The sequence below is a fragment of the Pezoporus flaviventris genome, unplaced genomic scaffold (assembly GCF_033815535.1).
Source record: "Pezoporus flaviventris isolate CSIRO_AGI_PZ_B2104156 unplaced genomic scaffold, CSIRO_AGI_Pfla_v1 ptg000015l, whole genome shotgun sequence".
NCBI lineage: Eukaryota > Metazoa > Chordata > Aves > Psittaciformes > Psittacidae > Pezoporus > Pezoporus flaviventris.
Window position 1 is genome coordinate 37,386,913 of NW_026892563.1, and position 15,297 is coordinate 37,402,209.

A 15,297-nucleotide genomic window follows, 5' to 3' on the forward strand; every position below is an offset into this window, starting at 1 on the left:
TGGAGATTGCAGTTTTGCATCCAACTCTGTTGCTTCTTTTGGCCTCCAGAGCCGAACCCTCCATCGCCAGAAAAGGAAGTGTATCCCTGAGGGATATTCCAGGAACATCCTTCGGTTAGATCTGTTTTGGGTTTTCCTTTAGGCCCATAAGTCAGAGCTTGCAAAAAAACCCCTCCAAAATAATAGACGTCAACATTTCCAGCCAGGGAAGAAAGGTGCTGAGTACCAGAATCAGAGCAAAATTTAGGGCAAGAGAAACATCAGCTAAAACACATCTGCCCAAACCACATCTGCTCATCCTGACTGAGAAGAGGGGTATAAATCTCCAAGGAGAACACGGGAAGTACATGTACCCCCCAGTGCCAGTGTCACACTCTCACTCCACTGACTGACACATACAGACTGTTCTCTGGCAAGTTTAAGAGACGCTGGGAAGAATCCAGTGGTTTGAGTTACAGTTTTTGGTAATGATATCAAGTATTTGCAACTTGAAAATGGAACCAACTTTTAAGAACAGCTTAGGAGAATGCATGCTGGCAGGAAAAATGCACTGGGGGGAGAAATAAGTAGATAGTATTTTGACGCCATGGGCACGCAGCACTGATTCACAGGCACTGTAGGACAGCAGTCTTAGGCAGAAACCATAGATGAGTGGAGGGTACAGGGAGTGCCTCAAGTGTTATGGCAGGTAAATCAGGTAAAAGGGAGGAATTAACGCAGCAAGGGAAGGCTGCATTTCAGACTGAGCCCGAGCAGGCAGGGTCTATAAGATACAGTAAGCAGGACCCTGCACTGTTGCACTTTAACGTATCACTTGAGTAACTCAAAAGGTCACTAATAAAACTGAAGGAGGCAACTTGGGATGGCCCTTGTCATAGGAAATAAGACAGTTTCATGGTCATTGGGTTTTCTGCTTTGTAATACTATTACAAGACATAGCAACTGTCTGAAAGTCCCAGCTCCTGGATCAGGGGTTGTCCTTGTAAGACTCACAGCTTTCACTATAAACTAGCACCAAAAAAAGCTACAACCTTCATTAGTGTAGAGGGAACTTTTAAAGGTGCAGCCCCTAAAAGCCTGGAAAAACTGAGATGGCAGGCTGAAAAACAAAGGCCTGTCTCTATAGCAGCTCCTGATGTGGTGCACGCAGGCTGGCTGAGAAATCTGGGATCCTTTTGCTTCATGCTGCGATAATATAGGGGGTTATTTCATGCTTGCTGTTTATTGCAGAACACAGATCCACTGTGCTCAGTGACTAAAGATCATTTGTGGAGCTTTAATAGTCAACAGGAAATTATATTCTCGTTTTGCCAAATCACTTTATCATGATGCCATTATGAAAAGACTGTTCATCTATTTTAGTGGTTGCTTAGGAGATGTGAGAGGGATTGGCCTGCAGCCACTTCCCTCTTCTGACTCTCCCCAAGATAGCGCTGCAGCCCCTTATCTATAGAGAAACCCACTGGGAGACTGCTTGAACGGCCAAGGAGATTTCACACGTGGGTTTCTTTTGTGGCCAGGTGGAGGAAGTCCTGAGCTCCAGCTGAACAGGAAAGAGAAGAGCTTACCAGCAGGCAGGAGCAGGGGAAGAAGAAGGTGGATGAATGACACACTGAGAAGCTCAGGGATGGCAAGGAAACGGCTGCTGAGGTGATGCTGATTCTCTGAGGAAACCTGCCTTTGATGGTCCATGGTTGGACCCTGCTCTGGAGGAGCCAGAACCATTTAAAACATCATGGGTTTGGCCTTTAAGTGGAATGGATCTTCCTTTTAGAAAGCAAAGCTGCCCAAAAATACATGAATTTTTGACACAGTGTATTAAACGCCTGATCTCACACCAGCGAAGTGAGGCGCGTCACCAGTGCAAAGTCTAGGAGAAGTTTGCTGAAGCCCAAAAGCTCCATTCCTTACAATTTGCAGCCCTTTCTGGCTATTCTAGGAGGTTTTGTTCCGTTTATTCATTATTAGTATTTTTTGATTCGATACCTAATGTTCTGATCAGCGCTACACAGTTCATAGCAAGCTGGAAAACCGAGGAAGACTTGATTTTCTTCTTTGGTCTCACTCTAAATGAGGCTTGAAAGGCTGAGACCCATTAGTTCTAAAACCTCGTAAGACATATTGACCAAAAAGAAACAATTCAATTCACTACCTACAGATAATATGTCCTTTCCTTGCCTAATCAGTTTTGATCAACTTGCCTTGTATATCCTGCACAGCTACTGTGTGGCTTCATTATCTAATAAAAAGCAGAATTAAAACGCTGGCTTTCTGCATCTTAATTGAATTCCAATTCTCATCCCAAAATAGCTTGACACAAATCAAAGGGGAGCAAAAAATAATTATCATGTAAATAAGCAAAGCCATTCACTATTTTCTAACATAACTAAATGCAAATTATGGATCTGAATAATTGCGAGCGATTAGATTGTTCTATTTACATGTGCAGAGAGCCCAGGCTAGCAAAAACTTACCAAATTTAGCGGAAGGGCTATATTTAGTTTCAAATCAGGATGCTTCAATTCCCAGCTAACAGGAAGCAACCTTTTTAGTTTTGTTTAGTTTTGTTTTCTGGTAATTTTGAGGGGGTTTTGGAAATAACTACAAATATGAAGCATAATTAAAATAGATTGCTCCAATCATCTTTTTTTTTTTTTTTTCCTTGCTATTTGGTATTTTTAAATCACTCCATCTTGAACAGACATTTATCACACATCAGTCTTGTGGAAACTTCAGAAATGCTTTTCTAAGATACCTCAGGTCTTGCCAACTCACATTTGTCTCCCTTTGTAAACTATCTAGGCTACCCACAAAGGAGTTCGAGCTGGATCATCTCTTTAGGTTAACCTTTGCAGTAAGTAACACAGTTTCTAATGTGTTTGCTGGTTTCTTCATGGCCAGAGCAGAAGCAGATAGTGGAGACCCTCAACTCGTAGTATGTGTATAGCAGCCGGCAAACAAAAGGGAAACAAACAATGAAACAACATTGTTTCTGTTCACCACGGTCTAACAGTACCTACTGCTTATTACAGGCATGTGAAATCACAGTCACTCAGTACCTGAGGGTTATAAACATGTTTTGAACTCGTTGCTTTGAAGTGCCACTGCATCTGAGCACAGCTGGTGCGTCAGGGTTACTCAGGCGCCACATTTCCAGAGGACCTTGGAGCCTCTGTCACCCATATCAGACCTCTTGCTCTGCCCTTTCCTGGTGCACCGCTTCCCCTCCTCTGGATTTTCACGCCATCCTTGGGTTCCCAGAACTCATTTGTAGGCTGCAGAACAATAGCAGTTGCTGCAAACATGAAATGGGAGAAAATAAAACATCTTGGTAAAGCACTCACACACTGGGAGTAGGGTATAAAAAATCAGAAGTGACAGCTCAGCTTGGGGGCCCCAGGATCTATGGACTGTGGATAAAAACCGCTTCAGTTTCTCTTCTGGAGTCTTACCTCTTGTTCTGTCCCAGAAAAATGCCAGTAAGGAGACAGATCCTCTTTGTCATCCCTCCTAGTAAATACGCTCCTCCTGTGCCAATATCATCATACCTTCTATTACTTGTGACATATTCTGGATCCTTCTCCCTCCTTTTATTTGGCTCCTGGAGCTCAGAGAATAATTGTTTATTCAGCAAATCTTGCTTCTTTTCCCATTTTTGGAGCATCCCGGAGCAGATTGACATTTCCTCGGGTTCTTTATTGTTATCTGGCAAGTTCTTTGCAGTTTCTTCCTCTCCTCCGTGGATTTACTGTGAACTCTGAGGGAGGTACTTGGCTCGTTATGGTTTCAGGCATACAGTCCAGTTGTGATGAGTGAGACTGTACAGCTTGAGAAAAATCAAGAGCATGCCGATGTCTGACTGCAAGAAGATCATCGTTATTATTTTAAGTCACTATTGTTACCTTTACAGCTGTATCTTTCACTTAAGAGAAGTGAACATGAAAGAAGGACCAGAAAGGAGATCATTTAAATATAGGACTACAGGCCATCAAATGGAAACAACTTTCTCATTATATTCAGAACAGGGTATAGCCTCTGGTATAAAACTCAGAGAGAGAAATGATGACTGAGAAATGATATTGTCAAGCTGCCCACAGCTGCTTCATTTCATTGCTATCCTGGGGCACCCTGGTGTTTGCCATGTCCCCATCCCAGCCCATACCAGCTTATAGAAGGTGACTGTGAAAGGCAAGCAGAGCAGGTAGTCACACAGGAAAGAAACAAAAGGACCCTACCTTTAAACACCCTCTAAGTGTGGGTTGCCACAGTAAGGAAATCCCACGAAAGGCTGTCCTGACGTTGGTACGGTATGAAGGAGGGCTCTCAAAGGGAAGTGCTTGTCTTGGCTGACCTCCGGCATTGTGTGCTGGCCGCACCTTGCTCTAATGAGAGGGTTGGTGGAAAGCACGGATTTGCTGCAGGCTCCCGTAATCCCTGAGCTCCTTCATTTACCTTTCCAGTGAGAGGCAGGGAATTGAGAGGAATAGCAACAGTTCCTTTGAACAGGCACTGTCTGAGAGCCAGAGTACTATGGGGAAAAAGAGGAAAACAAGGGAAGTAGGGAACTCCACCCTTTTACCACAGAAACATCACAACCACATCCCAAACCCCAGCTAGCTACAGCGTCCTTCCTCGCATGGAGAAGCAAGGCAGAAAGGAAGCCAGGAGAAGTGGGATGTACGGAGACTCGGAGATATTTTTAAACGTGCTGGAGGTCTGGTTGCATAGCTCTGGCCTGGTTTTGTTGGCGCAGGGCCTTTTCTCCCCTTGTTTTGATAGATCACACTTGCTGAGGAGGCCCTACTTGTGTGTCCAGATGAAATGTTCTGGCTGATGAGGGGACGAGTAACCAGACCCAGCAGCTTTTCTAACCACACTCATTCTGCAGCCTGCTTGGTTAAGGAAACCCTTCTCTCCACCCTGCTGCTCTGTGCACAGAAGCAGGACTGCCAGAGAAGACCTGCTGTGATCCTTCAGACAGTGTTTGAATGGGTTTGACTGAAGGACTTCAAGGCAAGACATCCTTTCCTTCCCACACAACAGCCAGAGCCTCCATTCCCTGTGCAGGATGCAGAAGAACACCATGCTATGTTCAACAGACCCTCTGTCCTTACAGAGATGTGCCTCAAGGCCTCTTATCAGCTTGGAAGAGGACCACAGGAGGAGGGAACTGAGGAGGACCCAGTAGGACACACGAGCCATGACTAAACACTGTTTGCACACTGAGCATATGTGGAGGATGGACAGGGAAAGGATTGTGGCTCTATGCAGGGAGGAATCTTGGGTGCCTTATGCCTTTCAGAAGTGTAAAGCACCATTGCCAAATAAGATGGTTACAATAAGGTGATGAAATCCTCCTGATTAAGCTGTGGAGGGAGCACACGCCTGTGCTGGCTCTGCATCCAGAGTACGTGGTCACCCTCCTCATTTCATCACTGGAGATGATGATGAAGAACTACAGGGAGGAGAAGCCCAACCGCTTCCTCAACACAAGAGAGGGCTGAGCTGCTCTCAGCCCATGTCATGCTGTGGTGATGTGGTATGTTGTGGTGATGTGGGACATCCTGTGACACAGCCTGTGACAAAGCCAAGATTAAAAATGCTAGTGAAGAAGAGTCTTGGTGTGTTTGGTTTTGGTAGAAACAGGAAGGATGCGGGTGAGGCTAAAAAGAGCCCAAGCAGTGTCCTTTCAAAAGCCTAAAGTAACAAACTATGTATTCTCCTACATATGGTGCAGGCAAGATCCCATCCTTTACCTAATAGCTTTCATAGAAGAGGCATTTAGTTAGATGGGAATTTCTTCATTCCTGAGAAGCAACTCTATTTGGGTGGTAACAGAGCTAGAGGGGGTGGAACTGGATGATCTGAAGGTTGTTTCCTACCCAAACCATTCTGTGATTCTATGATTTAACCACAAAGGTGATGAAGAGAAGCATGCATCTGAGAAATCAAACACGTGGAAGGCAGTGAGTTCAAACCTGGCCAGAATAACAGTGACACAGACCTTTCCTGAGGAAGGAAACACAGGACTTCCAATAAACACCCTTTGTTAGGGGCTTCAGTGTTCAGCTTACCCAAAAGTGAGCACCTCCACCACTTCCAAACTAAGCCATCCAAATGAATCAGCTGCTCTTGTGGGTTTTGTTGCATGCAGAGGGATCCTTGATCCTAATGTTGCTCGTGACTTCTGTGTTTCACATCCAAGTGCTGCTAGAGCTACAGTCCTAAAGGCTCCTCACCTTTTTGCCTTCCTGATTTTGGCTTTAAAGCAACTCAAGCTGTCCAAGAGGGAACAGAGAAATTATATAGCCTCTGTTGCTCATAAGTGAACTGCTTCTCTATGGACCTGTATTAATTGCTTCTTTCACTAATGGTGTGACCAGGTAGATTTGGGTTTTGAACAAAATCACGGTTAGTAGCTGTTAATAACTATGGACAAAGTACCCTTTAGAGATCCCGGCGCCAGCCATAGCTAAAGCCCTTTAAACCCATGTCAATCGTTTTCCTGCGAGAGAAAGGTTAAAGTCTGCCCTGACGCTGTTTCTGAGATGGCTGCAGCATCACCATCGTCGGGGCCTCCGCGCTGGAGGCATTTGTGGGATTTGGGACAGTTTGACATCTAGTGGTAACGTGTGGTATAATCCCAGAGCTCACATAGCGAGTGCAAGGGTCACAGCCCCGCATCTGGCAAGCTGAGGGAGGAGGATCCCTCCATCCACAAAGGACAGACCTGTAAGCTGCACAGCTTGGTGTTGCGCATCTCATCCTGCAGTGGCATTTGGCTAAGGGAGACAAAGAGTTAAGAGGTAAGACCAGGTCATATTTCATCCAGAGAAGCAATATATTTCAAGATTAGAGGTTTTATCTCTCTGCTTAGGGTCTCTTAGATCATTATACACGCTTTTACCATGCTAATGAAGCAATAGCAGAAGGGTCTTAACCCAATCAAAGCAACTGAAGATGCCCAAAGGGTTAATTCTGAAGTCTGCTAGGAGCCTGAGTTCAAAGAAATTGGGGATATTTCAGCTTCAGGTTTGATTGGTGCCATTTCTGATTGCAACCAGGAGAGTCTTGTGGAGCTGATCTGCTGCTAGGAACTGAATAATGAATGCGCAGAGAGAGCTTTCTTTATTAAAAGAATATGTAGGGAAGAGCAAAATGATTGAGGAGACGTGAGCCCAACCTAATGCAGCCCAACCTAACACTGCTGGAGGGTGACAGAGATTGGAATCTTTTTTCCTTCTCCACATTTCCTACAATCGGAATGGGAAAGAATCATTGTCCCTTCAGAAACATGATTTTAGGCCAACCTACATTCAAAATCTCACAGGGAAATGGAATAGTCTCAAGAAGTTTGGCCAGTTTCTAACTCTAAGAAGCTTCACTTGGACTGCAAGGGTGAGCAGCAACTGTGAACTTGCAAGATCTGCTTCTTACTTGTGCAGATAGATACTGGTCTGGCAATTGCTCTATCTGCCTGGAAGGATTAGATTAATTATGTCTACAGGGATTAGTAACAATTTACCAGGGATGAATTTGACCAAATGTGTACATATGCCTAAATGAACAGAATAAATGTGAATTAGAACTTATATTAAGAGTTCTGGAGAATTTAGGGCAATTGTTTTCTTCCTATTTATTTTTAGAGAGAGGAAATAAAAATAATGCTTAAATCAGAATAGTAGTTACGGGTCAGAGCTCATGGAATCACATCCCCTGTCCTCCAGATGTTGCAGAGTAGAGAGACTCCATTCACCTTTCCTCTCTGGGAAGCAACCCCTTTTTCTACGTGCATTAAGGCAGGGGGTAGTGCCCAGGCTCTGTAGTATCATTCTGTGAACTTCATGCACTGTAGTGCAGACCACATTTCAAGTCCACTCTCTGGTGCAATAAGATGATGTTTGCTCTCTGGGGAGCAATTTCTCGGTCTCCAGAGTGTGTTGAAGTGTGCAGTTTGAACCCCCTCCTAGGATATAGCACAGCTGGTCAGCTGCAAATTGCCTTTTCAGGCTTTTGTTGGTGGAAAAAAAAAAACATGATCTGTGAGTGTCCAGTGGATACATATGGGAATGTTCAATTGAAAAGGCCAAAAGCTTTGGCCTGCTTTATCAACCTGCCTGCTTGGAAGCATTCCTCTGTTTAGTAAATAATTCAGGCAAAGGGCTTGGCTGGCTGAAGAGGAAGGATGACTTGGTTTCCCCTGGCAGGTGGACGTGAACCAGGCTTCTCCTCTAAGTCTCCAGGTTGCAGAAGTCTCCAGGCACAAAATGTGGAAAGGAGCAAGAAGCATCAGTGAGCACTGGTTTGTGGGAAGGGAAATTTCCTACTTGCCCTGTTCTCGTTCTGTCCCATGACCCATTCACACAGCATAAACAGCCACAGGTAAGACTAAGTCAAGGCTTCAGACCCTGTTCACAGTCCTGTTACACGCTTCACAGCTGCTTGCTTCCTCAGCCAGATGAGCTGGTGTGGTTTCCATGATGAGACCCTTCATTCTAATGAGAGATACAGAGCGTACTCTCCCAGCATGGAGCAGAAAAAACCTGCACAAGCTATTCCCTAAAAGCATTTCACTTTCTTCTCTTTATCACCAGATTTCTATCTTCTTTTTACTCATTCTGTTTTAACCCAGCTGCAGTCAAGAACTCCTGAGGGCAGGAGCTGTGCTATATCTATCTGCCACAAACATCGGTGGCACAAGACAAAACATAATAGTGTAGCCTGTAGAAACCAGGCACTACTGCAGAAAGAGGAGGAAATCTAGCAGGAACAGGAGATCCAGGGCAAAAGGATCAGCATTTTGGCCAGTGGCAGCTCTAGTGCTTTCTAGCTGGTAGCAATCTTAAAAGAAAATATTGTAGTGGATATGCTTATGCATATATAATGTGATAAGAAGAATATCAGACAAGAACAGTGAAAGGTTATTCATAATGAAGCTATTACTATCAAGGTGAAAGTATCTAGGGTTTTTTTGGGGTGGAATAGGGTGAAAAACAGAAAAAAAATGCCCATTACTTCATAAAAGGCATTGTAGCTTTCTCGCCTTCTCCTGCACGTCCCATCTTTGCAATTGGCCTCTGTTGCTGCATGCCCATCTCTGAGCCTGGGGAGGGCCAGTAAAATCCCCACTTAGGACTACTGGACAGAAACTTAAATGCAGAAGGACTCTAAAATGTCTAAGCATTAGTTAGAAAGTGTATAGATCTATGGGAACACATTATATATATGTTAGTATTATCTTGACATTGATAACCAGGGCTGCTCTTGCTTTATAAAATACTGTTCCCATAAACAACCGGTGCATTGTGCTGTGACAATACATTGTGGAAAGGCTCTAGGCAAATGTATAAAATACTGGTGAGTCTGGATGCTGCAGTGCCCAGTGTAAGACCTGTGCTGGTCTTGGCCTTCAGAACAGGAGGAAGAAATGGGATTTTTAATCCTGCTTGTAGAAGTTCTCCCTTCCCCTTTCTCTACCCCTCATGTCTCCTCTAACAGCCAGACCTTCCAGTCCTTTCTAGCTGGGAAGGCATTACATCCTGAATAATCAAGTGAATGCTGGCTTCTGATATCCAGAGAGTCAGTCCTGGTCCTGCTGTTTGACACTGCAAGTCTCTCAGCCTTAAAGGCGCGCTGTATTTTCTGCACAATACCAGCTCTCTATGCTCTTGTTCCTCAGCTGACCTCTTACATCCTAAAAAGCAGAGTAAAACAAGCACCAGTGTATTTGCCGTGTATCAGCGGCTCTGCTGCTTATTGCAGGCCAACAGAGCAAGGGCTTTTGCAATCCATTTCTGGATATTGTTCCTATTTATCAGTAATGCCCCTTCAGCTTATAACCGTGCTGGCTTTCTTTTACTGCCTTCAGCCCCCCTGAGCCCACACAGACAGTGCAAAGCACAAAGCCAGGATGGGAGGGTCCACAGCAACCACTCCCTATTGCGCATCCCCTGCAGTAATGCCAGCAAGACCCCCAGCATCACCACCATTTAAACACGACCCGAACAGCCAGGTTAAACCTGCCTGCATGCTTCTGTGACACAGTTTACTTCACAACCCAGACTTCAGACACATAACTCTCTGCAGCAGCACAGCTACCAGGCAGAGCCCACGCTGTAGTACTGGAGGAGCAAAGCTTCCCATGCCCTTTGGCAGGTACTTCTGTTAGACAAGACCTTCACAAAGGAAGCACCATCATTGCACTAGCTGGGACCTGTGCCCATCGTGTGCCCGCAGGTCCTTCCCCTGAATTCCCATCTTGCCTCATCATTAAAGACCTAAACTGCAGCAGCTCCAGGGCTGGAGCCTGAAATGTTTTTCCCAACAGATCTCCAAAGGAGCTGTCAGGGGAGGATTCTTCTCCCCCAGCTGTGCAATGCCTACGTCAGAGCTTGTCATCTACAATATCTCTTTTTATGATCTACCAAAAGGAACAGGCACTTGAAGGGCATGGTTCAGTTCTTTTTGCTGACTATAAAGGGAGTCCACAGTGATGAGCCTCACTGCAAACGTCTGCATTCAATCAAGCTGAGGGAGATTAATTCCATGCCAGTGCCCAAAACTTTGGGAGGCTCGAAACATTTAACCCCATTGCTGAACATTCCGAAATTATCCCACATTTTTTAGGTTGGAAGCATTTCTCTTTTTCGCTGGCAAGCTCAGCCTCTCCCTTCTTGCATGCTGTATAAAAAACAACACATCATCTTGGCATCATCTCAGACTAAAACAGTGGATGCAAGTTAATTGTCTAACACAATTGATGGATTCATTTCTTTATCTATTTATAAAACTCTTTTAAGGCTATGAAGTGCTATAGAAATGCTGTGTTGTTGTCAATAATTAATGAAGTAACATCTGGTGGGCACAAAGATGGATTAGCATCCCACAAATTAAGGTACACTGTGTTAACTTGAACACTATTTTTAGGTGAGTGCGGCTCATTACAAGCCTTCACGGAACAGTTTTGCTGAAAGAACAGTCCTTGCCTCTGACAGCTTTTATTGTTGTTCTTGCTAAAATAAAATAGTAGCCCAACACTTTGTTTTCATCAGGATTATTAGAGATATTCTTTCCTCTTGCTCCATTCTACTCAATTGCTGGAGCCACCCCAGCAGTTGGGATACCTGGTCTCCTGCCAGTGCTTCACTGAGCATCTGTCCTGTGTGCCTCTCCAGTACCCTCCCCAGAGGGGCAACTTCTGTGTGTGTGTGTGAGATGGTAATGAGAGGCATGTGGCTCCATTTGATAAGTCCAGAGAAATGTGTTGTGCGTTTGGGTTCCAACTGATCCCTCCTTTTCAAGGCTGCAGGAAGTAAATCAGTCGTGTTTTAAATGATCCCACGCTCCAGCTGCTGCAGATTTGGCAATTGTTAATGAATGCTGCTCACAGCGTTATCTGCTTGTGGCCATATGGCTCTGTAGGGAGAAACTTCCATCCTGAAGTGTTCTGTGCACACTTCTGCTGTACTCGCAGCACCACTGGAAGGCAACCATCACCAGGCTGGAGGGTGACAAGCAACTCATCTTCAGAAGCCAGCGCATTGCAGCTGGGCATGAGGGAAGATCTTCTTTTTACTTGCTTTATACAGGCTATTGGGGCAAATTTTGCTTTCTGTGCCAGCGTAGAGCAGACTTTCAAGGCCTCACCTCCTGAAGATGTGTGGACAGCATTCTGCTTGGCACTTTAATGCATGAAATGAATCCTTTCTGAGCACATACTCTGACTTGGAAATTCTCTGATGCCCTTCTCAAGGCTCAGCAACCTTTGGAATGAATGCCCGTTCCTTCTCCTCATATTCCAGTGCCAAAATCCTATCCCCTGCATGTGGCTTTATCATGTTGATTGTAGACTGAAAAAAAGAAAAAATGGGTTAAAAGGGACCTCAAACATTCATTTTATCAATCTTCTGCCCAAAAGAGAATTACCTGTATCTGGGCAGATATTCATCTAAGTTTACCATAATGGAAACTCACCCATCCCAGACAATCTACTTCAGTACATCTGTAGCCTTACCCATGAAACTTCAATGTCCAGCTTGAATTCCTCTTGTTGCAGTTCACTGCATGTCCTTTCCTCAGCATAGATATTGAAAAAGGATTATTCCCATGCTTTTTGCAGTGGCCTTCTATGTGTTGAAAACTGTGCATAGCATCCTCCTCCTCAACCAATGTCAACTTCTGTCGATGAAGCTAGCCCAGCACTTTATGTCACAGATCTTGTTTTCTCAGCCGCTGACCTCTGTTGGCACTCTCCTCCTGGACTCTGCCCAGTTGATCCACAAACTCTTTGAAGTGTGATGCCAGTTGTCAAGATGAGCTCATATCAATACTAGTGCTGAAGAGTTACTTCCCAAGCCGTAACAGGAGTCTAGCCGTACTCCTCAGTATGGTCTTACACGTTTTCACAACAGTGTGACATTGATAATTCAGTCTTATTTTGATCTGATGGAAACCCTTCCCACCCACCCTTTTCTCAAGTCCTTCTATACAGGTCTGTTACATAGATGGCAACAAACAGTTGCTTTTCAGTAGCTAAGAGACTTGCTTCTCTTGGAATGTTACTGACTTTCCCTTGGGAGAGGTGAAAATCACCTCTGGCTCCCAGATACACCTTAGAAGAGCAATATCCAGTATCCTTAAAATGATTAAACCAATTTGCATAGATGTCCAGAAATAGGCTTCTCCATGTGAGGTCCTTCAAACACATGTGTGAAGCTTTCTTGGCTGGCACCAACTGGGTCTCGGCAGCAGAATGGAGCTCCCTCCATCAATGGGCAGGTCAGGAAGGGCTTGGCTTGAGCTGTGGCATCCCATGAGCGTGAAAGAGAGTTTTGTTGCTGGGAAGGGAGGACTCAGCATAGTTTAGAGAACACTTATGAGAGCCCTTTGTTAGAAAACCAGTGGCACAATTAGTGTATTATCTTCTCTTGTTGCTTTACCGTGCAATGGAGAGCTGCAACAGTCCCTTTAACATTTCCCTGCAGCTTCATGGAAAGGCCCCCGGAGCATTGTTCCAAGGGCTTCAGAGCAGATCCACATAACCAGGCAGGGATGATTAAACTACAGACCAGCTGAGGTGGGCTGGACACTGGTCAACCAGTGCTTGTCTTCTGTCCTGAAGGATTTTCCCTTTGGTGGAGGAGGGTCCTGCCTGCGGTTACACAGCTCAGAGGCTGAGACACAGCTCAGAGAGGAACTCCTCACTGTCCCAAGGGAGGCAAATAACTTCCAAAGCGGCTGCTCCACCATTCCCATGGCTGTTGGTGTCTGTATGTGGCGGGAGGTGAACACTCAGGGGAAGGTCCATAGCAAATGATGGCTGTGTGAGGAGGACATGGCAATGCTCTCCACAAGGCCAAGGACAACATGGGATTGTCACCCTCTGCACTCGGTGTCAGGGTCTGGCAGACAAGGAATCATTTGAGCTCAACTCTTTGGCAAGCTAAATGCTGGGATCAATCACACATGCCTGTAGATATTCATCATGCGCTAGATGCGTTGTTCCTAGAGGACAGTGCTTCACACAATGCGCATCCCTGTCTCAGCATCTGTAATTAAAGAGCTGAAGCTGGGGAGAAAACCAGAACTGCATGGAGAGAATTCCAGGAAAGTTAATGTCCTACTACGCTTAAAAAAAAAAAAACACATGCTTTTTTTCTCAACAGAAAATCTCCAACTCTTTTAAAACGAAGCTAGCTGCTGATCTAATTCCAAATGCTCTCTGCTTGACTTGAAAGAGACTGCAGCAACGCTTTGATCTACACCCAGAAGCCACTGGGAATAGCACAAACTGCTCAAACAGGCTAAAGCCAAGTAAGGAGAGGACCCCCACACTAAAACAGTAAAGAAGTACCCTGGTTCCTAGACTTCCACCAGATCCACCCTGCACCCAGGCAAATCTAGAGGCTCTTGGGAATGCTTCTGTTCAAAACCCATAGCCTCTGGAAGGTCATGTGCTGTTGGGAATGTTTCCCTTCCCTTTCTAGATCACTCTATCCAGCCTTCTAATTACAGCTGGGTAGATTATTTTTACAAATCAATTATCTGACTAATTCAAGCCTTTATCCAGCTCATGAATCATTAACAAACAGACTTGCTTTTTGTTGCTCTTGGTAATTACTTCATGAATGGTTCATGCAAATAAACTTTAGTCTGTGGGAGGTGCTGGCTGCTCGCTCCCCTCTCCTGTTCAGGCCGTGTAAGTGGCTCTCTTGCTGATGCGCTGTGCTTTCCTGCTCTCCAACTGCATGTCAGGATGCTTTTAATGCCGAGATTTTTCCTTCCTCATGCAGGAAATACCCCTGCTGCAGCTGCATCCCGAACGGTGCACGCCAAGCAGAACCCCATTCACACCAGTCCTCATGAATAAGAAACGAGAGGGATTGGGGAGGAGTGGAGATGAGCAGCTGTGCAGACTCTGAATGAATATTCACTGATTCCCTCTTCTGCAGCACCTGCTGTCTGTCTCCTTCTTATGAGCAAATAACACATGAAGTGTGTGCAGGAAGCACTAGGAGACAGTGGGATGCCACATTTTTCTAAGGGCTGGCCCACAGAAGTTAACAAGTCCTAATAGTGTTTTCCAGATAGAAAGAAGCATCCTCTTGATTATTATAATCCCTGTTGCTGCCTCATCTTCACACCTTATGTTTGAGTCTCCACCAGCCCTGTCTCCCTGGGGCAGACAGCTGGGTGTATCCAAAGGAGCCAGAGGAACAGCGGAAGTTTTCAAGCTAGAGAAGCTCTGTTCATCATCTATCATAGTATCCTCTTTCGAAAAATGATCAGATAGATGTTTTCTAAGATGTAGTAAAACAGCTGTTGACACATCCCATGTTTTCATGTATACTATGGAAGTAAGTGCCTTCCTGACAGTGATCCACTTAGACCTTAACACATGACAATTGGTTTTCACCTACTGGGTAGCCCTGAAAATCCTGCTCTTTTGCATGGGTTAATCTCTTCCTCTCCCCCTGCTCTTGATTTCTCCCTAACACACCGTGCTGTTCTGTGTTGGATCCACAGCTGTTCTGCTGAGTGATGCGTATCCTTTGTGCCCGTGCATTGCTGTCTGTAGCCCAAAGCAAAAGAAAATGCTTTCTGCCCTCTCCAAAACAAAACCAAAACTAACAAAAACAAGCCACAAAAACTTGGAATAAACATTTCACTCTTAGCCCCAAGGCAATTATTCACAAAATGCTATGAGCCAGCTCCCTGTGATGCTGTGTCCTCTGCTTAAGGGTTCTCCTCTGTACTTAATTTTCATCTCCCATGTCTTGAAGGCATTAACAGACCTTA

General features: G+C 45.0%; 1 long non-coding RNA gene across 1 annotated transcript; it reads right to left on the reverse strand.

The window, feature by feature from the left end:
* Positions 1–1,903: 1,903 nt before the first annotated feature.
* Positions 1,904–3,813, reverse strand: LOC133269179 (uncharacterized). The gene is made up of 2 exons (XR_009743358.1): positions 3,453–3,813; positions 1,904–3,295 (listed from the first exon to the last, which is right to left on the reverse strand). It is a non-coding gene; the product is annotated as an uncharacterized LOC133269179 (long non-coding RNA).
* Between the last annotated feature and the right edge of the window lie 11,484 nt (positions 3,814–15,297).